General features: G+C 34.1%; 1 protein-coding gene and 1 non-coding gene across 6 annotated transcripts in view; one reads left to right on the top strand and one right to left on the bottom strand.

Annotated features, from left to right (window-relative positions):
- Positions 1-25,409, top strand: part of LOC106108267 (neurobeachin) — a 302,082-nt gene that overhangs the window by 14,547 nt on the left and 262,126 nt on the right. The gene's annotated exons all lie outside the window — the stretch shown is intronic.
- On the bottom strand, positions 23,937-24,009 carry Trnaa-agc. Its single transcript has one exon. It is a non-coding gene; the product is annotated as a tRNA-Ala (tRNA).

The raw sequence follows: 25,409 nt of genomic DNA, 5'->3' as shown, positions 1-25,409 counted from the left end.
CCTTACGCTTAAGAACTTCCCGTTATTAGATTTCTAAACGATAAGAAAATGTTCTTGCAACACAACATTATTAAAATACTGGCTTTTGCCCGCGACTCAGTCTGCGTGGAATAAAAAAAAAAACAAATGTAACTAATCAATGTGTTCTTCCAGACTATCCCCTACATCTATGCCAAATTTCAGCGAGATCCGTTCAGTAGTTTAGGCTACAAACTCTAACAAACATCCATCTAAACTTTCGCATTTATATATTATTAGTAAGATTTATGCTCCTTTAGATTCAATATTAAATTAGACACAATGCGATAGTTATCTGGTCCCCAAGGTGTCGTTTGGAGCCACCCTGCATTCCTCTCAAGATAATGCGTAGTGCACACGTCAGCCATACAGACTATAAATATTGACTCCCAGTCCCAGTCCCCCGTGCGACTGACTGCACTTGATAAGTGACCGCTTATAATACCATAAGTAAATGCACAGTTTGGTTATGACTTAATTTTAAGAATAAAATATTTAGATGCGAATAAATAACACTGTTGTTTTGGGTATATTTCTTAATAATGTTATAGATGCGAATGTTTGGCTGCGGATCTTGCTGAAATATCGTATAGAAAAGATAATTTAGAACAACACATATGCTGCTAATTAAGTTTTGTTATTAATTCATCGCGGACGAAGCCGCGGGCAAAAACAAAGGTATACCTGTACAATGCAATATCTTCTATTGCAATATAATTAATTTTAGTCATTTATTGAAGTATGTCAAAGGGTTTTTATTTTATTTAAAGAGCTGTGAGGTCACTTACCTTATTGTTCGTAATATTTCATCAATGCACCCCTTTCATGTTCGCACCCGCTCTAATTCGGTGAGGGGCGAAGTCACTTGCATAAAGTTGGTGCAACCCTAAGGGTGAAAGTAAACTAAATGGAAAGTGGGGAGGTCCCTTCTTGTTAGATGATGGTTTCTGTCGTAACGAGCCAACTTGTAACCACTTACACGTCTATTGCAAACGCAAAGAACTTGACTTATCAAGAGGGTTTTGTATATATTTAACGGCCAATCACAGTTAGAATTTTAAACAAATACTCACTATAAAACCTTTTAATAATAACTAACAAACAAAATTTAACTTTTAACATGTTTTTAAAATGTCCACAAGTTTTAAAACCGTAAAATCTGTAATCAAAGGAGATTGATGAAGAGATGAAATGAGGGATTAAACGGACTTAGTGTACGTCTGACGATCACATTTTTCAAGTCTCCGTTTTTATTAAAGGCGTCTTTAACTGAAATGTGTTTAATGTGGAGGATATTCTCGGCGACGCGTCGCAGAGGAAATGAGAATATTTATCAAAAGCTAAAGACAATCGCGGAAATGTGAACCATTTAAATTTCTCGCTGCGACGCCGCGTATGATGCATCACGGTATGTGTATTTTATTGAATTATTCAGTGTTCTTTTGTTTTTACTCCAATAATGTTAAAAAAACGTATTAAAGGAGACACGTTTAATATTAATCTACTTTTTATTTCTAAAGTTTAAAGCATAGTTGTAAATTGATTAATGCTTTTTAATAACATGATCTTTCTCCTTATCTTACTCCAGTAGGGTCGGCGCAACACCTTTTTGTCCTCCACATAACTGTCATATGTCACCTCAGCCATCACTCCCTTTTTGATCATGTTACCTTTTACGCAATCCAATCATCTCTTTCTATGTCTACCTCTACCGGTGTACCCTTCCACACTCATAACTAACGTTCTCCTTGTAATGCGATTCATCCCCTCTAAAAAGATGCCCTCAATAAAATGCTTTTTCATGAACATCGACTAGATATCCATAGAGCTGAAACTGATCGCCAGTTTAGTTTTAAATAATTAAAATGCTTACAAGGTGTGTTTGGAGTGTAGGCTGGGCCGGTCTGTGCGGCTGCGGCGTGAATTGTCGTTAATTAAAGGTGAGGTCAGCTCGGGGCAGAGACAATGCGGCGCGGGTCACGCCACCCCCGATCCACGCAGCCCGCACCCCGCACCCTTGGCTTGGCTTTCATTAAAAAGGTTTTTTTACGCCCACCAAAAGCTTTACTTAGTCGCGACAACTAATTAAAATACGTATACGAGCTTGCTTTTGGGCTTGGATAATGTTAAAAATCATTATGTCTTTGAAAACATGTACTAACTAGGTTTGACTGTAAGTTCCTGACATAAGGAGATAAGGCACGTGAAGCGGATGTAACCAGCCTGTCAACTGTATGCAGCTTCTGCAAAATTCTGGCTTTGACTAGTCGAATTTGCAAATCTGCTAATGCCAGGACATTGTGCTATTTTACGCAAACTTTTACTAAAGTATCGCTCAACTATTTAGTCTGGCTTTGACTTCTATGAGCTTATATGGAGATGGGCACACTACTCTGTTGTTAGTTGTGCAACTAAACAGTTGAATTGGCTGCGAAACAAACGTCAATCGCACCACCATGTGCAATAGTTTAGTCAAAGGTGTGCGCCCGCTATAAGTGTGATTCATGAAGCTTGTTATGTTAAATCATAAATATAAGAATGCAAGTTAATAAATTATAACACTTTTCAAATAAATTAAACATATTTTATTTGAAAACATGACTAATGTTTTACATTACTCAATTTATGAAATAAGAAAATATTTTAATGTATAATGATAATTTAAGTAACAAAAATTCTGTAAAATAATAAAGTATAGCTCTAGATATGTAATAAAACATACAGACGAATTGAGTACCGCCTTCTTTTGGGAAACCGGTCAAAAATGGCTCTAAGCGTAATAGCATCTTTGTGAGAGGGCGGCGATGTGTCCCTCTAAATCTCATCCACTCGTAAATCCGCGATGACTCAGCAAAACCAATTCACTGATTTTTTGCTTCTTATCTTGTTGTCTTTTTTTATATCCAGATCTGATATTTGAACTAAACTTATCCATTTAAATGTTAGTCCGTTTAAGGCTTTATATTATGAAGGAAAGAAATTATTTGATAATAAATCAGTTTTATGAAATAGATTCATCGTTTACCCGGCCGACTCTCCCCCACGACGAAATTAGGACGGTAATAAAGTACGCGGGGGTCGGCAAGCGTGGATTAAATTGCCAAAAAATTATAACCACTCCAAATTTGATTTTGTATTGTGAAGCCTTCGTTATGAGGACAAAATGTAACGATAAATTGCTTCATATTGTCAAGTGGACAGTTAACCCTTTAATTGCGATTAGACTTCTACTTCCGAAGCGGTCTAAACCTTTGAAATGCTACTTTATTTGTGATTATATATATTAATTGATGTTTTTCTGTTTTCAGGTACGCATGCGAGAGGGCTGTTCGTAAGTAAATATAGAATAGCGCTGGAGTCTGTGCTTCCCTTCTTCAGAAGACCGTGGGGTGATTTAAAAGGTTTCCTATGTGTGGTGGATTTACTGTACTAACTTTTTTGTTAAGTGTTTTTTCATTATATAGTTTTATTATTTAAAATTGCACTTTCTGTATTAACATATCTCTCTGTTTCTAATATAAGTGGTTTTTTCCTCATTAATTTTGCTTTATAATTTAAATTGCACTGTTGGTTCGTAGTTTATGTTAATTTTGTTTGTTTTGTTGCTGTAACTTTATTTTTATGTGATTACTGATTTGTTATTTCTGGTTGTGTCCTATTTTTGTTTAGTTTAGACCAATAAATAGTACAATTAAATTTTAAAAAAAACTCTGTTTTTGTTTCAAATATGTTGTTTTTTTGCTCATTCTTATTGTTTAATTAATTTTAATTGTCCTGTGTTGTTTCGTAGTTTATGTTCATTTGTAATGTGTTTGTTTTTGTTCGTATTACCATTTTTACTAGAATGCTAATAAATGTCTTATTTCCTTGTTTGTAATGTTTTTGTGTTCAGTCCATTAAAAGTAGTTAGTTGTAAAGTTACGGAAAATTTTCCACACTAATAAAGTATTTTTACAATATGGGATACAGTTTTTAACTATCTTAATTATAAGGTAGATACTTAGATAAAATGCTTTTTAATCTTAAATACTAGCTGATACTCGCAATTTCACCCGCGTGAAAAAAAAAATATCAAAAACATAGCCTATGTTACTCACTGATAACGTAGCTTTTTAATGGTGAAAGAATTTTTGACATCGGCCCAGTAGTATTTAAGTTATTTTAATACATACAAAAATAAAAATCTTTCCTCTTTATAATATTAGTATAGATGTAGGTGTTGGAACATATCAACGATAAATCACAGTAAAATCTTTACTTTTGTCTGCTCCATTAAAAACGGTGTACATACAGTCGTAAATTATTCTCGTTATTTATTACATGTTGCTCGATGATGTTTCGATACATCTCGCTAAAAGCTACCAAAGCTTTAGTACGCGATAAAACAATGTTAGCATTTATATAGCTACGGAACACTGAGTTAAATTTAATCGTAAGATATAAAAGTATTACGACCCTAAAACAGTCTTGTTACTGTTGCTCATAAATGAGTGTAAATAACTTAAATTTTTACACGCACTTTTTAATACTTCATTGCTTTATGCATATCTTATAAACTAACATAACATTAAAAAGTCCAAAAACTTTAGTTTTAATGGTATAAAAAATGTTTAAATTATCAGAATAATAACGCTTTTATCCTAATATATGATTTCAACTTGAATAAAACGGGATTGTAACACATTCATAAACCTTCAGAGATGGAGACCAGAGCAAAGTTCACGACCCACATGTTCTCCCTAGCGTCCCCTGGGAGCATGCTTTATTGCCAACCCTCTTTGACAATCCTAGCTATCATACATAGCTCTACATAGAATATTAGTTCTTTTGTAAAAGGCTCGAAAAATTTTCTACTAATCTTATCTTACTTCTTACTTATGTTATAAATGCGAAAGTTTAGATGGATGGATGTTTGTTAGAGTTTGAAGCCTAAAGTGCTGAACGGGTCTCGATGAAATTTAATACAGATGTAGAGGATAGTGTGGAAGAACACATATGCTACTCACTATTGTTTGTTTTTACTTCCCAGACGGAGTCTCGGGGGAAAAGCTAGTTATTATAATAATAAGTAATAATGAGGGCAATGTATTATTCCATGATTAAAGTATATATAAAAATGTCATAATTGCCTTGAAAAAAATAACCCACAAAGTTTATAACAGAAATGTCTCATTACCGATAACCGGGTCGAGTGAAGAGCAGATCTTGTTGTAAAAATGTTAACATAAATAACATTCTGCGGTTTAAAAAATTGCATCTCATTTTCCATTCACGAGCTGAGCGCGAATTCAACTCGTGAATGAAAACGACTTGAAAAGATCTCGTCGCTGTATGAAGCGTATTTTGCGTGTCGAGAGATTTTGGTGGCCGCGATGCGATCTCATTGCTAAATTGGACGAAACCTCGCTGTTTAAATGTGACCTGCTTTTTGTGAAGTGCATTTTGAATGTTAATGGCTCACATTTAAGTTATAAAAATGTGAATGCAAAAGTTAGTGCTAGTTAAATAAAAGATTTACACGGCGACTTAATAAGTAGTAAGTTATGTATTTAAGTTGATTGTATTCAATGAAACGGTTTTTTCATGAAACCTCGAACATTCAACCTGAGGTAACAACTCGGCTACGAAGAACAAAAGCGCATCTACGATCTACACTACGTAGCGCTATGCCGTAGCTCTTTGCTACAATGCTTTTTGTAGCGCAGACCTATTTGTTAGCTTTAGCAACGTTTTTCACAAATCTTTATTTTTATTGCATGCGGTTTATATCAAATGAAAGACTTACGAGACAATGAAATCGTTTTAACCAACACGAAACCACGAAAAACAACAAGTGAAAAAATCGCCTAAAATAACTTTTTCTATAGTACATTATTACTAGCTTTCCCCTATGATTCCGTCTGCGTGGAATTAAGCGAGTAGCCTATGTGCTCTTCCAGACTATGCTCTACATTTGTGCCCACCTTCATTGACATCCGTTCAGCAGTTTACGCTACAAATTCTAACATCCATCCATACGTCTAAAATTTCGCATTTATAATATCAGTAAGAAAGTTCACAGTACTGTTATACACAAACTGAATTTATTGACAAACTTTAATTCGATACTCAGTTATTAACTGAACGCTTTTAAAACGTTTAATTACGTATCCTATGTATTTAACGGCGCGTTGGTAACATTTTAAGTTTTACTAACGAGCCCCCGGCAGCGGGCAGCGCTCGCAACAACCACTACATCTGCTAAGCACATAACTTACCCTCACTTTAAAGTGCAAAACTACCTACAATATAATCTATCCAACATCACTGGAATTTAGCACACCTTATGTGCGGATGGAATTTACTTCAGAGTTCCCAATGTTGGAATTCAAATATTATTTTGAAAACAGAAAACATCTAAATTAATAAATGATTATGGAACCATTTGTTGCTTTGTTATTTAGGCATTTTGACAATTAAAATTTAAAAATATTTGAAATGGCCAGTATTTAAATAACATTTACACGGAATTAAGTGAAAAATCCAACTCTGTTTAAATCGTAGCTGATCTCTAGTGTTTTGTTTTTAAACGTTTCCGGGTATTTTATACAAGGTAAAGAAAAGCGGAACTTTGTAAATAAAACTGAAGACTGTAAAGATTTCTATTATCTTTAAATGGAAACTCATTTTTAAAGCTCCAGTGGAAAATGGCGGAAGTGAACGTAATACTTTTCTTTTGTAGTTAATTTGGAATTAATAGTTGAAGTTTGTGTTATTTATACCTTTCCTTGTGTTTCAAAGGCGACTGGAATATTATAATTCATCTTATAAAGCTTAATGATAATCAATATATTTAAAGAAATTCATAATTGTGACGTTAGAATTTTATTTATGATTTTAATATAATTGAAATAATAATTATAACAAACTTCTCTTGTCTGTTACAAAGTTTTTAATTAACACGAGTTGAACAAGTTCAAAAATAGCTGTATAATTTTGTAGTTTTAACAACTTAATAGTCTCCCCTCGAGCCCTCGGGGGTGTTTCATAACCGTTCCAATTTCCTCAGCCCCGCCGCTGCCAGGTAAAAAGCTTTAAAATAGGTTAATGGAGAATTAATAAAGACTTGAAACTCTATTATTAACTATTTGTATTATTTGTTGACCAAATACAACTATTATATTACATTTATACGGTAGAACATCGATAAGTTAAAGTCCAAGGAAAACACAAAATATTTTAAGTTATAGAGGTTTTAAGTTATGGAGGGTTTATGTTATGGAGGTTTTGGGCTCTGATGGGAAGGGAACATATTATTTTTTGAAGTTATAGAGGTTTTTATGTTATCGAGGTTTAAGTCATCGAGATTCTACTGTAGTTAATTCTACTTTGTAAACAAAATCAAAACCTTATAGTTTACAAGCGGTTACTGGCGATTTCGCTCGCGTGAAATTTAAAAATATTGCAAGTGTTACTCACTGACAACGTAGCTTTTTAATGGTGAAAGAATTTTTCATATCGGCCCAGTAGTATTTAAGTTATTTCAATAAATGCAAATCTTCGTTACAATATTAATATATTATGTAAAATCGATTTCTTACGTCTAAATTTACATTTTCCTCAATTATGAGTTAATAAACACCTTTCTTTTCTTTTAAATAATAAACCAAAATGCCACCAGTTTATTTTTAAACTGTTTATATAGAACTCGTATTGATCTATTGATTCCGTTATGAGTGTGTGTTCAAGTCATTACAAGGCGCGGCGAGGTGACGGCTACACCGGGTAAGGCTGTGTACACACTGTATACAATGCAATATTAGCACTGCAATGTCATACAGTTCCTGATATAATATTATGTTATTTGGTAACAATCAGCATAACTCAATTTTTAACTAAATCGAAATAGCATCATAAAAAATTAATATTTGAAATTTTACTGAGACAAAGATATGGAAGTCTTTTGCTGTCTCTATTTTACATCCCTGACCTTTTCAGTGGATCTACATAGTTTGTGAAGGTAAGTATATAGGTATAACATAACTTATCGCATTAGACGCGTTAACATCAAGGACTTTGTTTTAATTTATTTAATACAATAATGTATACAAGCTTTAAATGGCGTCCTCAGATCCAAAGGTTCACGAAAATACATTGATTTTTTATCCTACAGAATGTAAATTTTATAATTTGTTTTAAGTAATGGAAGTTAGTATGATGGATTTTTATTTCACCTTAACTCTACTCTTTTTCACTCAGTCTGCGACTACGTGATGTTGATCGACTGCCGTGTACTGTGACGTCATAAAAACAGTAATCGAGTCGAGCTCAGAGCCATCCATCAGGATAATTGCAGGCTCGCTCAGGTTTTGTATTCATTTACAAGGGATTTACCAGTCGAAGTTATGTGGCCATTCAGCAATGTTTGATTGATGCAGTTTATTATCTACGTATAATTGGCACTTATTTATGCTAGGAATTAACATGTGTCAACACGCTCTAACATGTTTTAATATAGATAATATGTATTTTATTTTACTTTAATCTATTTTTCTGTCACACTTGCGTTATTAGGGTTTTAAATTGAATCTCGATATATGTCTGCATATCACGAATTCTAAAGTCTGCAAGTGGATATCAGAGTAATCAAGTTTGTATTACAACTTTTAACATTGCGAAACATAATTGTCTCGGAACTCTAGTTAAATCAGAATGTTAATTTATTCGAAGCGCGCTCGAGTTAGTCTGTATCGAGACTCCCTTAAGCGGCCCTTAAACCTCCTGCCGCCCGGAGCCATAACTAGCCCGGAATGCCTCCAGCCAATTATATAGGAAGCGGTAAATTTTGTCGTTGAGTTCGCTGTTAAAAATGTAAAAGATTGCCAGATGTGGTGTTTTTCAGTATTGATTTACAAAAAATTGTTTTACGACGTAGAACTATCGTAGAGGTAAACGTAGCATTAAATTTGATTTCACATATTATCTTTTCATATTGTTTGCGTAATAACATCCCTTGTAACGAAAAGGTCGGTTATATTTATCTATTGATCTAAAGGCTTTGTTGGGCCGTTATCCTGAGAGGATCTGTGAGGCCGACGTGGCGGGGGAGGGTTGGCTGCGGCACCGGGTGGAGGGGAGGTTTGCTGGCAAAATATTGTCACTTGTTTTATCCTTGTTAAGTACCGCCTTCAGCCGCATTATAAATATAAACAGTGTTAAGTTAATTGTTTGGAAATAACCAAGATCCTTTTAATATATTTTGATGACGCAATTGGTTTACTCTATTAAAAAACTACGAATGTAGTTTTAAATTGTAGCTTATACTGTAGTTTATAATTATTTAACTTTATGTTATGATATTATCGAGTGTATTTAAAAAGAGAAATTGTCTCAAGTGGTCGAATCCTTTTAACTTTTGTTATTCGAGAATGTGCAATATTCCGTAGAATCACAACCATTATCGTTAAGAACAGCTGTCGTGACTTGCAGCGAACGAGCGCACTCATATTACGAGATATTCTTTGTTCCATCTCTAATGTCTCCAAAACGTGATGTTACAGCAATTGTACAGTTAAATAAAAACGTGTTTTTCTATTTGAAAATAACAAAAGTAGGATTCAAAATCTTACACTATATAAATTCGTCGTCAATAGAGACGGTGGATCAGGGTGGTAGTCGACAATGAGTTTATGTTTTAAAAAACAAGAAAGTAGATCTTTACCAAGTTATAGAGTCTACAACGTATTTCTACTGTAAAGTTTATTTACAATTACAGTAAAAGGTGGCAATAATTGTAACTGATTCTGATTCTAATTTTACTGTTCAGGTTGTTTTTGTGTTTTTATTAAAATTTTACCACATTAAAGTCTTTTTTTTTACTATCTTCAAAAATTCACCCCAGAAATGTAATGGATATGGTAATAGAAGGATAAATATTGCACCGTTACCTGCAGTACGGCAGGTAATCTGGCTGTGTTAAATATTTATGAACCTCGGCCGCTCTCAGCCGAGCTGGTTCATTACTCCTGCCGCTTCGCCGGATCTCGCTTATCTATCCTCTTTTAATTTCTCTCATCCGTTGTAGAGACGTTTGTATCGTAAATATTAATAAATGATTTCTTAGTTTAAAGAGTATTCAAATTATTCGATCGCCCACTAAACAGTATACTGAGTTTATAAAAGCTTAAAACGATCGTATGCATCGTACGATCGAGTTACAAGAGTCTTGCCTGTGTTATGAAATATGTATTCTATCGATTGAATATCCAAAGGGCACGGTAACACAGCTCAGGGTTAGAAATGACACGTGGTCGACCCTCGATGGAGAAATCAATAATAGTCTGCCTGATAGAAATGTAACCGTAAGTTTTTATTCTAGAAACATTCGTAAATTGAGTTGATTGTTGTTGATTTGTGAAGCCAGAGTTTATAGCGGCAGTGTAATACACAAAATATCGTTAGAACTTTGCACCTCGTCTTATTATAACCAATCCGCTGTCGTATGGCTTCATATATTTTAAGTTACATTCTATAATCTATAGAAACTGGCTTCGTATATCGTCTAGAATGCTTTCAAATTGTAATAAAGTTTAGGGGTAAATTGAATTGATTGTTTTTCTCGCTTTATAAATTTAGTCTGGCATATATCTTGTACAAATCGGTATATCCACATCGCTAACCTTACGTCGGCTCAATGTTGCCGCTACAATGAACAAACGCGACACAACGACACACTTGACGGGTTTGTTTATTTAATGACGGAAGTTTGGTCGTCGAAGTACATATTCGTTCGTAATTAAACTATTATTATATGAAAATTAGAATTGATTTCATACAAATAATATAAACTTAAGAACAACGAAATAAAAGTGTATTTTTAACAAAGTTCGTAAGTGTTGGAGTTATTAAAATAACCTTATAAAAACTTTGCGTTTTAATAATTTATTGAAATAGGTCAATTGTGTTCGCTTACATAGAGATATAGCTCGAGCGAAGCAATCGCTTGTAAGCATTCGACTCGTTTTAATTTTTTTTTATTTACAGATTGTACAGTTTTGTAAAGAACACAGCAATAATAAATCTTATATTCATCGTATTATTGTTAAATTATTAGGTAATTAATAATTGGAATGACTATACGCTCAGATCTACACATTTTCCAATATCTTACTTTATAAGCCGTAACAGATAAATTAACTTCTAAGCTACTATTAAGTATGAAAAAAATTAAAGAAAAAGAAAATTACAACGTAATAAAATCTTGCGAAGTAATAAAAACAGAGTCCTCGCAATCGCCTTGAGAGATAATTAACAAAATAACCGTCGAGAGAAACATTTTAAAAGCTAAAAAAAATGTATTTTTAGTTAAAAACTCCGCAAAAAGTAGAAGCGAAGGGGAGTGCGAAGTAAAACAACTCAAAAAGCTAAGGCTGACCGCCCTGGCTATTTAATTAACAGCACCGGAAGTCAGGCCGAGACGCCGGGAGCGGCGTAAAGCCTGCTAAGCAATCTTCTTAAGCTCAGCTTAAGTTTGAGACAACGCTAAAGTTAACGTGAAAGTTAAACTTACTTTTAATTGTTGGTACAATATGTATAAGGCAATGAAAATAAAATTCACTATTTTATTGTTTTGTCATTGCCATGTTAATTTGAATCTGCCCACTGATTGGGAAGGGATTCTGTAATTATAACTGTATTTTATTGCTATTTTTTTATTATTTTTATTTCATTAACATGGTTTGTAAGTTTTGTTTTGTGATTTCTCGGTCAATAAATAGTGTGTTAGTTTATTTTGGTTTTTATAATTGTTCGAGAAATAAAAGACATTTCAAGTGTCGACTTTACAATATGAAAACCCGTAAAATATACCTATAATTCCGGTCCAGTGGTAAGGGCTAAGGCATTCAGTGCACACAAAAGCTAAGCAGTGCTCGACACCTCTTGTGCCGCCTGCAGACGTTTGTGACTACAATGCCTTTACCAAGTCGCAAGGAAACTGTTTCACTCTTGGAGCCCAACAATAAAACGTGTGTCAATAACATTACAACCGGTCTGTACAATAAAATATCTTCTATTTTTACACGAAACATTAAATTTTAAGTTATTTTATTTTGTAACTTTTGCCCAAGAGAGTTAGGGTAACGCGCGGAATGAAAAAAAAAATACGTTGTACAAAGAAAACTCCGTACGTAGCCTATGTTCTTCCACATGTACTCGTATGTTCTGTGCCAAATTTCATTGAAATTAGTTAAGCAGTTTTGGAGTTATGTAGTGACAAACATCCATCCAAACTTCCGCATTTATAATATTACTAGCTTTCGCCCGCGACTCCGTCCGCGTGGAATTAATAAAACAAAAGTATGTAGCCCATATGTTCTTCCAGACTATCTTTTACATCTATGTAAAATTTCATCGAGATCCGTGCAGCAGTTTTGGCTACTAACTCTAACAAACATCCATCCATCTAAACTTTCGCATTTATAATATTAGTAAGATTTTGCCTGCCTCATGTTAAAAATTGTCGGTAAAGTTTTTATAGCCAGTAAATAATGATACGGAAAAGACATAAAAATGTATACTCATTACTAACATTTCATTCGAACTATGCATTAAACATTCCCACATAGACGACATCTGAAGCAATGCGACGCAAATACCACGTTCTAGTACAAATCAATATTCAGTTATTTCGGTTGCATACCACTTCGGTCGTCGATCTATACATATGCATTCAATTCTACGTTCCTCGCAATTTATAGCATGCATGACGGATTAGTACGACGTGAGAAAATTGGAGCTTCTATGCAAGTATTTGAAATCAAATAGGTGACGACATTGTACTGATAAAAAAATACTGTTAAATCAATAGTTAAATTATCGTCTTCTTGGTCTGTATTTAATAGTAAAAATTAACAACCATAGACTTATGCTGAAATATAAATTTATAATACAAATATCAAACCCTTGAACTCCACCTACGCTTCAGTAAGATGCAAGTCTGTCTTCACGTAGACAAACCACTCGAAATGTTTATTCTCGTCTCAAGCAGTGTAAATTGACTTTACAGTGGTTTGCAACGAGCGTTTTGGTTAGACTGGATTTCAGCTACTCTATTTGATTCGAGGAGTCAATACACAGGAAATAATTACGTCCGTGATCCTCATATCTTGAGTTGAAAGGTTTTCTTTATTCGATCTAGAATCTTTGCTTTTTATATATGAATTCTAAAGTAGCGAAATATTCTTAATTGAATAGTAGTAGAATAATTTATTTTATTTTCTCATTTCCTAGCTTTCAAATAACCTACAAATGCTGGATTGCTGAAGTCCCCATTTATTTAATCACTAGCTGTTGCTCGCGACTTCGCCCACTTGAAATTAAAAAACTTTACCTTTGTTACTCAAAGATAAATTACCTTTTTAACGATAAAAGAATTTTTAAAATCGGTCCAATAGTTTTTTAGTTAATTCAATACAAAAATACAAATCTTGTCTCTTAATAACATTGGTTAGATTACCTGGTGATTCATTAGTGTTAAGTTGATATAAGTTTCAACGGAGTTTCAAGTTACGTATTAAGAAAACACCTTGAAGATATCAAACAAAAATACTGATGAATGGTTAAATATATCTGGGAAACCAACTATAAGTACACTGTACACTACACCTAGCTATACCCTATCTAGTTTGACTGTTAGTGTGTAGCGGGTTTTACAAAATAAAAGACAGACGAATTGCATAAAAGAGAGGGTAAAAGGCAGTGTCAAAGGTTGCGCATTAATAAATATTTAACCTGTGCGTAGTTGGATATTTTTTTGCTAAGAATATAGCAGGTTACGAGCTTGGCGTCAGAAAGCTTGGCGCATATCGGAGAGTATGACAGCGAGAAAAAACCTTTTATATTCTTAAATTGAACGGTTTAATTTTGTAAGTTAAAAATTAAATGAATTGTAATAGTATAAGTTTAACACTTAATTATTACAGATTTTCTAAGTAGTAACGAAGCAATTTGTTTTTTGTTTGTTTCTGTTTCTCCATATGTTTGAACTACGTTCAGGAAATGCAATCAGAATGCAATTAGAGAGCTGTAGCGTGTTGAAGCGGTGCAGTTGCTTTGATCGACGAAACTCAATTGAAATTACGAACATCTCAGTTAACTAACTAATTAAGTATAGAGTGTATTTGATAAGCAAATGCGTAAATCTGTGGAAAACTAAGATTGAATTTCCAACTACGCATTAATAAAAACGATGCTGGTCATATTTTTATTTATTATCATCGGCGAAAAGAAGTACGAATTTAAACACAATCTTTGCAAATGCTTATCGCTGATCATAAAGTAACATTTAATACCTAGAAGTAGGTAATAACTGTGAGTACAAGCACTTGATTAACTAAGTGTAATTACAGCTCGAAGTTACGCAATGTTCTAACATAAATTAGAATTGTAAATTAGACGCGGAGATATTTGCAATGGGACATATAACAGTAACTTGAGGATATATTGTGCGGTCTGAACTATAGTCTTCGTAGACACGGCGATTGCCCCGCTACGGTGCTACGTTATCGTAGCGTGTGCTACGAAACTTTTAATGCTGTGTACACTACGCTGATTTTAGGGATTGGTTAAAGTGTGAAGTTAATGGCGATTTAGAACTAATCTTTTTTTGGTAATTAGTATTATGTTGTTTTAACATTAAATTTATCTTGAAATGTTAGTTCTTTCCTGGTTAGGGTTATGGATCGGGCTAAAAAATGTTTCAGTAACAGACTTCACCCCAATATCACTCTAAATGGTTGTTTTATTTGTAGAAATAGCATTATTTTTTTAGTTTCTTGGAGGAAAGCAAAATAAAACTAAATTTTGAGATTAAAGGGTTTATTTAGCATTTGATGTGAATTCGCTTCAGTGCATACCTTGCATTGCTTGTTTGCTCGGTGGCCATTAATAAAGCTTTGTCCAAACTCGGTCAGCGCAGCGCGGCGCGGCGGGCGGCTAAACGCGGCCCTTTTTTGGCAACGAAACCAATTTGTTGTGAACGCTGTAACCACAGACTAGCTTAGTACAGTAAATATTTGAAAAATGAAAACCATCAATTATTAATCACTAGTTTTCGCGAGCGTCTCCGTCCACGTGGGATTGAAAAAAAAAACAAAAGTGAATAGCCAACGTGTTCTTCCAGAATATCCTCTACTTCTGTGCCAAATTTCATCGATATCTGTTCAGCAGTTTTGGCTACAAACTCTAACAAACAACCATCCATCTATACTTTCACATTTATATTAGTAAGAACCGAGATTAGTAAGATACTCGTATGTAGGTGAAGTATTCATCGACAAAAACAATTGAACTATAAAAAGAATGATCTACATAACATTTCACGTGTGTTTGTTTTCTTGCTATATTATTTAACACGCGGCAAACGTATTGTACTTCTAAAGTTTTCTCATCGCTCGTGGTTGAGACGAGTACAATGATAGTTTCACACAAGGGTAGTACAGTAGAGTACAGTATTGCTTTAGTATGAACGCTATGAGCGGATGCACACCTTTGACTAAACTGTCGTTTCCTATGAGCTTATATGGAGGAGGAGGAGGTACGCACACTACTCAATTTTTAGTTATCCGACTAAACAGTTGAATTTACTGAAACAATCGACAATCGCACAACAGTTCTGCGGTAGTTTAATCAAAGGTATTCGCCCGCTCTTACTGTTAAAATAGTACAATTCTATCCCGACGTTGTATGCTAACAGTACTAGTATACTCTACTGTTCTGCTACTGTACTACCCTCGTGTGAACCCAGCTTAAGAAAACAGGCATCTCTGTGCTCATCAATATTTCATCGGGAGGCAATACAGAGAGCGTTCGTGTTGACTGGCCACATCCATTCCGCCGCAACTTTTCAAATTAAATCCACCAAAGTGGCTGTACTACTTACTTCTTTATATACTTCTAAATTACAGGATGTTTCGAACGTAATGAGTTTTATTTTGTTGGACCTTTCCAGTTGTTAATGTAAATAAGGAATTATTAGAAGTTTTTCCTTAATAGCTTTACTGTTTTGAAATGGTAAGAAGAGTAGGATTCCTTTATTTTCGTAAAGATTCTTACATCTATCTGTAAATAGTATTGTTGAGCCTCCATTACTATTGTAAGTTAGTTGTTGGTCATCAGAGCATGAAGCTAAACTTTCGCACAGTTTCTTAGTCTCGCTTTGATTCCTATGTTCTTATATGAAGGTGCGTTACTCGATTTTTAGTTGTGCAACAAAACAGTTGAATTCCTAAACGATTGACAATCACAACAGTTGTGCGATAGTTTACTCAAAGGTATGCGCTCGTTATGTTTGATATTAGATGTCAGTATCGATAGCCACTTGACATTTAGAATCATGTCAACCGCACACTGTTTTTGATGTCAACCGATGAATGTTAACACACGAACAAGTACCAAATTAATATTGTTTTGAAATGAAAACAATCTCAATGGTGTGGTTGCAATATTTCGGTGTGTTTTTTGTAATAAGATTGTAAAAATGTTTTTAATGAGGTGAATATCGGTTTACAATTTTTTATATCTCAATTAAAAATTAATAAAGCAATTTAATTTTGGGATAAATTTGCTTTTATTTGAACACGATCTCATTAGGGAATTGCATTTTGTTTTAAATTGTTAATAATTACGTAATTTAATAACAAGGATGTAAATATAATAAAAAAAATCATTTTGATTACAAAAATGTTTTAAAAAATCAGGATTAAATATTTTTTTGTGTTTTTTTTTTATTATTTCATGTAATAACAAAGTAAGTTTGTTAAGAGCTTGTAGCCTTGACGGTCGAACGGATTTCCATTAAATTTGGTACAAATGTAGAGAATACTTTGGAAGAACACATGGGCTACTCACTTTTGTTTTTTTTTTAATTCGGCGCGGACGAAGTCGCCGGCGAAAGCTAGTAACATTATAGTTAAAGGCATGTAACCGTGCTTTCTACGGCCTCGTAGCGTCGTTACGAGAGCCTTCTAAAAAGTTAACCTTGCGTAGGCTTTTGTTTCTGTCTTTGTCTATTCATTCAACAAAGATTTTGTTGACCTCGGATACAAGACACGTGAAATATTTTACCTTAGGTTTTAAGCAATATTTTATGTTAGTCATTGTTAATCGCTTGCATTGTTATACGAGGTCTCTTAGTGAACAATTAACCATGTGTGTAGAAATACGACAGTTTGAATGATAGCCACTATATACTTAATAACGTTCCAGGTATACATAAGGTTGAAGCGCCAAATATGCAATTTACTTTATTACATAATTCCGAAACGCCGTTGCTCACCGCTCCCTCGGGAACATAATAATTAACTCCTACTATGTGCATTTAGTATAGCTACGTCTATGTTGATATTATAAAGAGAGATTTGTTTGTTTGTGATTTTAATTTCGAATAAAAATTCAATAAACTAACCAATGTTTCATTGACGTGTCTAAACCTTTTATAGACTGCATGTATGTATTGTCAGTGAGTGAGGAGACGAGAGCTAAACCAATCATGTTGCAGCTCAGACCGCGGAGCACTCCACACACAAATTACGTTACCTGCAAGTTTGTATTTACAAATTGTAACTACAAATATGTACGTTGATTACTGAAGTAATACGTAGACTGTATTGCACTTCATTAGATTACGTTAGACCTAAGTTATGATAGACAAGAATCTGTAGGAAAATGGTTTAGTAAAAACTGAATACATAAGCCCTCTTATAACTCAGAGGGGTAGGTAGAGAATTCAGATTTTATTGCCTACGAATAGTTAGTTGTAATATTTTATACAAAATGGTTGTACATAGTTATGCATTTTATGATAATGTAAGTGAGGGCATTATAGTGTGAACAAGGCCCGAGCTGCGCTGAGCGCTAATGAGTGGCCATTAGCGCGCCCCGCGGCTGCGCTTGCCTCGCCAGTGTACTCCCGGAGATGTGCTTCGCATGCACTTAGTGCACGAAAGAGAAAAGTTAACGTTTAACTATGAAATAAAGTATTTTTTAACCATTTTTATTTAAGTATACGCGTACTTATGTAACTAAAAAATTTTAAATACTCTTTATTAAATATTGTAATTCAAACATATATAAATAAATAATTCAAACCCGTTTAGAATTCAATCTATTCTCAGTCACAATTCAGATTATCTTATTGAATAGACTTATTTTTCCCCGTCGGCATGTTTTACCGACCTCGGCGAGATACGTACCTTTCATCTCGCGTCTTTCATCTCTACAGGAGTCGCTAAGAGCCGACTGATCCCCTCGCAGCCTTTCAACTGAACCTCTCCGAGTGTTTTCAATCAATTACGTCTATTGGAAATCAACAAGTTTACCTTCAATGCTGTACACTCGTAATTTCATATCTAAATTTCAAATATAGACACCGTGACTGTTTTACGCTTTTTGATTTAATTTAGACAATGCGGAGTTGTTTAGTTTTAAGAATAGTTAATTATCGAACAGATAATTCGACTTATTGTCATGTCGCATGCTTCCAAAATTGAATATCTTCCTGATTAGAAAGCCAATGATAATACAAAGAGCGTTAACAGAAGATATAATGTGATATTGTGAGTAATGTTTACTGTTCGCCGAAGTCGTGGTTGTCTAAAATAATGCGGTCGTTTATGTAAATTGTCGAATTTGTCACTGCCAGCGGCGTCGCCTCTTAAAGTAACAATCCCCTACCTCCAGTCTTTATAGATAAAAATCTTTCTGTGCCTTTCTTTTTCTTTCTTTTTTTTTCACTGGAACTTTTAATTAATTTGGAATCTGAGATTGCTTAAAATCAGGTAATTTACGTTATAACGAAAGGAAACTAAATACAACCATACTCTGTACAGCAGAGCGTTTACTCAGCACTCGACTTTACGACGGAATGTTACGCAAATAAGTATAAGTGAAATTAAAACACAACCCACTCTATACAGTCGACAGAGCCTTGCCTGGTGTCTTAGATAAGGGAAAACGCGTACAAAATAAGGCCCACGTTTAGTTGCGTCATGTTACCGACTCACATTGAGTTTATTTTATATCCTAACACGGACTACGTAGATATAGTTTCAAACAAGGGAACAGTAAGGTAAGACAGTAGAACAGAAACGGACTTCGATTGTCTAACGATTTTGTCGAGAGAGAACAGGCTTAAAAGAAAAATGTGTTTCGTTATAGACATGAATTTCATAAAATTTGTTATTGTAATGATGTCGATGAAGTTACGAGTAATGTCTCGTAGACAATTATGCTACGCCTTTAGTACAGGGGAGAGTAAGTTTATAAACAAGAGTACTGCATTGTATACTGCTCTACCTCATTGTGCTGCCCTAGTGTAAAACCAACATAAAGAAAACCGAACCGATAGCATCGTTCAGTGCCTTGATCCTGTTTTTGTTGGTTGACTGTACTTGTACTTCAGCAATCTGTAGAGAAAATACTCAAGACTCGATTAAGATAACGCCTTACTACGTCGATCTTTAGTGGAATTGAATTTTCGCATTAAATAATGAACAATCCGCTTTGGTATTTTATAACATAGAACCTAAGCTTTTCTTTGTTTCTATAAAGTATTTAAACATTTGTATTGTGTGAATATTCAATATCAAATCAACTAGAAAATTTGCGCACACTATTTTTAAATGTAAATTTAATGTAGGTATAATATTCTGAATTTGTAATCTTGTAATAATACTTTAGATGTTACATATTTCTTTTTAGTTAATTCTTACTTAATCATATAAATGTTATAGTAATATTATAAATGCAAAAGTTTAGATGGATGAATGGATGTTTGTTATAGTTTGTAGTCTAAACGGCTGAACGGATCGCGATGAAATTTGGCATAGACGTAGATAATAGTCTGGAAGAACACATAGAACACTAACTTATGTTTTTTTTTAATTTCACACGGACGGAGTCGAGGACGAAAGCTCGTTCATTATAAATATTGACGACATAAACCGGCGCCGGGAGACAAATATGAAGTTCACTCGTAGCGAAGCAAATGCCTTGGAAATGCAATCTTCCCGGAATTAAGATAAACCGGGACGCGCACGTGAGCGGCGCAACGGATTAAAATTAACTAGTCGTTGTAATCGAGACTGCGACAGACACAATATCTCAGTAATATTGCTGTATGCTTCACTTTAATTCTAGTATTGTTCAAATTAATTCCCTTTATTTCACGGTTCATGTTAAACTATAGATACAAAACATCCTAGTATGTTTTTAATGTTCCATATTTTGATGCTTTTTTTACAAAATTATTTATTACTAACTGTTGCCCGGGACTTCGTTCACGCAATATTATGATTAAAGTAACCTATAATATACCCGTCCAGAGTCCGAAAGTCCGGTCAGAATCAACCCAGCCGTTTCGGAGATAACTCGGAACAAACGGACAGACAGTCAAAAAATACATCATCTTCCCGAAATCTGGAATTACTACTTTGATATCACAAACAGACACTCCAATTTTATTATATGTATGGATTGTAAAAATCTCTAATTAAAGTCTTGTTTATTAACCTTGAAGTTATTTTAAGTACTAGGATACTAGGAAGTAGTTAGTTTTAGAATAAACTCATCAGTGTCGAAGTCTCGTCGTTTCTGTAAAGTTTACAGAGGGCGCTGTAACTTCAATCTCTCTATTCAACTTTTAAGTCACTTAGTTAATTAACTTTTGTGTAACGAATGTTTACAATTGTTCTGAAATTTTATTGAATTAGGTTTTGTATATCATATTTCATACTAATGTTAGAAATGCGAAAGTTTAGATGGATGGATGGTTGGATGGATGGATGTTTGTTAGAGTTTGTTAGAGTTTGTACCCTAAACTGTTGGTCAGATATCGATGAAATTCGGCATAGATGTAGAGGATAGTCTGGAAGAACACGTACGTTACTTGCTTTTGTTTTCCTTAATTCCACGCGGACGCAGTCGCTCGTGAAACTTAGTATTATAATTCTTGTAAGTGTTCGATGTCTTTTGCTAAAGGCCGAATGTAAAATTTGACATTTATCCAAAATAGAGCAACGTCCAAATTGACCTCTATGGTTGACATTTGAAGGTTTAAAGGTCGTTGGTTGGTTTCATATTCAGTACCCTCCTATATTATTATTCTATAGAAGTTTCAAATAATTCCATTGTTAGATTGTAAAGAATTGTGTACATATCTATACTAATATTATAAAGAGGAAAACTTTGTTTGTTTGATTGTAATTTGGATTTTAAACATTCTTTTACTATTAAAAAGCTACGTTTGTCTGTGAGTAACAGGCTATTGTTTATATTATTTTTTAATTTAACGCGGTCGGAGTCGCGGGTTAAAGCTAGTTGCTAAATAAAATGAATATATTTAATTACTATACAGAAGCAAAGAGGTTTTTATTTACAATGTGTTATATGGGTATCCTCAAGGGAAGGTAAGAAGGAACACCTCCCTCGTAGACCTAAGATGTCTAGAAACATTTTCATATATGGAAATAAATATCCTTTTAAAATATTACAATCTCCAGGATTCCATCAGGATAATCAGTTAAACAGAGTTATTTGATCTGTGAAATGAAATGGAGCTAAAGAAATTAAATTGAACAATAAAATTCACTTTATTGCTGTTAGGTCTTTGAGAGATCGAATGTGGTCGCTTTGCTCGGGTTTCTCCTACATACTAACACTTTTCAAATGTAGACTCTATTGCTAGAGATTATGGTATATTTTCATTCGCATTGGTTTATAAAGCTTGCCCCTTGACAGCCATTAGTGGTATTTAAGTGCACTTTTCTATTTAGTTTTCTTAGCCATAATAATATTTCGCTGATTCAACAAGAATAACGTTTTATTGGTATGAGATTGATTTTCTTTCTAGATAAATTGCTTAAATGTGTTTTTTGTTGTTTGTGTTAAAATTACTTTTGCGGATTTAAAGACTTTTTCGAGTATTTTCTTGTTTACAATAATCGTTACACTTTTTTAATTTCTTCATATAAACATTTAATACTGATCATTCTATTAAAAATATACTAACCAACATATTTTGTTTACAGGTGAGTTTTAAAATGATTATCGGATCATAGGTAGATAGGGTGATTTATTCGCAAGTTTAAAATAAAAATGTTTTCGTTGACAAGATAGTTCTTGTTTAAAATTTTCTTGATCAGCGCCATCTATTGATACCACTGTGCACTACGAAGCGCCGTTCACTACAAGCGTCGTTCTCCAAGTTCTCGTAGATAGCAAACGTTTGTAGTACTTTCAGTCAATCGAGAGATGGCGCTGATTTTGGGTTGTTTGATTTCAAAACAAAAAAAATATTTAATTAAAAGAAAACAACTTGAACGTTGAAACTTCACTACATACAATGTTCGGTATAATCTCAATTTCTGGCCATAATTATTTTTGTACCATGAGTGAAGACTCTTTTGGTTTTGAGATGAAAAAGAGATGAGCTTCTGACATATTTATATCTTGGCAACACCAAATAGAACTGAACGGTTGCAATCAGGAAAACTGTTTATTTCTTCACTATTTTAATATTACTACATTAATTTTTTTCATTTTTTAAATTCAAGGTGTGCGTCAGCAAAAGTGAAAAATGTCACTTGTAAGGTTGTGAGTTGTGAGTGTCGGATGTTTGTGTCGCTGGTGTGCGAGTGCGGAGTGCGGAGGGCGGGGGGCGGGGCAGGTCGCAGGACGCTCCGCGGCGAACTGTGCGCCTGGTACTCAAGGCGCCCTGTTTGCCGACTCTCCGCGGGCAATACTCGCATCTCCACCGACTTTGTTTTTTGTTTCAAACGTAGACTGCATTCTATTTTGGATTCTATCTACTATTTGTATCTTTAGAAGGATTGTTAAGTTCAATTTAGTGTATTTACGTTTTCATTTATTTTACTTAAACGATATCTCACAATTTTAAGCGTTATTAAAACCGTCTTGAATTAGTAAGCTAAAGGTTATCCGCGCGACAATCTAATAACAAAAGTTATGATGTTTACTGGAGCGTTATGGAACTTAATTACTGCGAGGTGGCTGCTTTAACTTGTAAATACGTGGGTGGTTTAATTCAACGTTTTAGGTTTCAAGCGGTTTAACCTTCATAAAGCAATTAACTCTGTATTATGTTGTATTGACATTCACAACTATCGGGACAAATAACACGAAACTCATCAAAACATGTTTTAATTTTCAAAACCACATCCAACATAATGTTTGAAAAGAACCAAAAATAGAAAAAACACATGTTTTTTAGTAAAAAAAAAAGTACGGAGAAATGTAGATTTTTTTATTTATTTTGTACTAAAGAAAGTCATCATTAGCGTGTAGGTGAGTACTAGAGGTTTATGAACGGGAAGAGATGCGGTCTTAAGTCTCCTTTGAGTGCGGCTCGCGAGACGCTTTGTTAGTGCGGATTCCCGGCGTTAAATTAGTCTCATACTGCATGCGACCCGAGTACTTCGCAGACTCCTAGCTTGTTCTATGCGCCTGGTATTTTGCTACAATTATTTTGGGATTATTTTGTGTTCCTAAAAAACACAAAAGGAATTATTTCCTTTAATTGTTATTTATATACTAATTATTATTAGTTGTAAATCAGAACGTTTGCTTACTGCAAAATATGCATTTGCGCTGTTACTTGCCTTACGCAGGTAGGCGCAGCACCTACTTCTTACTTTGACCTATATTTTCTTTGAATGACTTACATTCAAGTTGCTTGTAACTTGAACGTGTAGCTTAGCTGTAAATTTAAAAATATGTTAAAACACTTGAAAATGCGCAATCGATGTTACAAATTTGAGGCTTATAATAGCTTTTTAAGATCGATTTTTCAAAGTAATATTGGAATACCTTAACAAATGTATTCCATGACCGTAATTTAAATATTTTAATGAAAACAAAAGTATTGGAGGCGCCGGGTATCGATCCCGGTACCTCTCGCATGCTAAGCGAGCGCTCTACCATCTGAGCTACGCCCCCTGTTGATTATTTTATGAAAAAAAATTATAAGACAGCAGTGTTGGTTAAACCAATCTAAAATGCCTTAACCAAGGTCCCTCTCACTTAACTATTGTATAAAATACGCAAGGTTCTTTTACATGTAAGTCTTTGTAGTAATACCACGTTGTCTGACTGATCCCCTCATTACGAATGACTCTGGTTAAAGCATACCAATTCTCTGCGGTGTTGCATACTATATGCTTACGTCATAGCAGTCCCCTAGCCGCACTAGAATCTAGTTGAATAGAACTCTGTGTTGATTTATTGTTAACAAGAGGAATAATGTTATACGATTCTTTATAAATGAAGCCTTTATTTTTAAAATTAATATTTGTTACCTTTATTAGGAAATCCGTATTAATTGCAAAAAGTAAAAAAAGCCTACTAAAAAGAGATTGGACGCAAAATTTGCACAACCTAGTACTGCAGTTCTAGTGGACAATTCGCTGACGTCACTCGCAGGACGAAGCGCAACGCATTGCTGCACACGTTTCTGTGCAATTTGCTGCACAGAGTGCACAGCTCTGTGCGTTTTGTGTTATTCTGTGCAGGCCGCCGTGTTCGACGTTCGATTTGAACTCAGTATAATATAAAATGGATATCGCTATTTAATATATTAATTATGATTTCTTTTTACTGTCATTTTTATAATGTCATTATAAAGATGAACAATATAGTGTTAACTCAAATTAGTGAGTATTGTTCTGAATCGAGTCAAATTGTCATTGTTGATACAAATGTTATACTTGAATTTTAAAAAGGCAACATTAGTGTTGAATGTCGGTCAGTTTTCACTGCAAATACACCCACCAAAATAAATTATTATCCCATTAAATTTTAAGAGAATGAAAAAGATAAAAAAATAGGTGTTTTGGAAAGTAAAGAGCGATTGCATAGATGGATGACTTAACGAATTTCGATTAAATTTGGCACAGATATTGAAAACAGTCTGGAAAAATATATATGCTACTTACTTAGCATATTTTCAAATTCCGCTTCGAAAAATTCACAACAAAAGCTATATACATTTTAATATTGTATTTAAAGATATTTCGATATTCCGCACGTGATTTCCGACTGATTTCTTGTTCATATAACTACACATTATTGTGCAGCGACCTTTTCCGTTCCGATAACTGCTCGTGTCATCACATATTTGTCGTTATCAATACGAACATGCTTACGTGTAATTTATTAGTGAGTTATTGGAGCGAAAGCTACGTCCCACTTACGACGCAAGGTCACGGTAGCGGTGTTTTAAGAGCTTTTTTAAATCTACATTTTATATTAGCTGTTACTCGCGACTTCGTCTGCGTGAAATAAAAATATAGCCTACGTTACTCGTAGATAAATTACGTTTCTAACAGTGATAGAATTTT

This window comes from Papilio polytes, unplaced genomic scaffold, assembly GCF_000836215.1.
Source record: "Papilio polytes unplaced genomic scaffold, Ppol_1.0 DF821733.1, whole genome shotgun sequence".
NCBI lineage: Eukaryota > Metazoa > Arthropoda > Insecta > Lepidoptera > Papilionidae > Papilio > Papilio polytes.
Note: the sequence above shows the minus strand (reverse complement) of the source record. Positions and strands in the feature narration are given on the sequence as shown.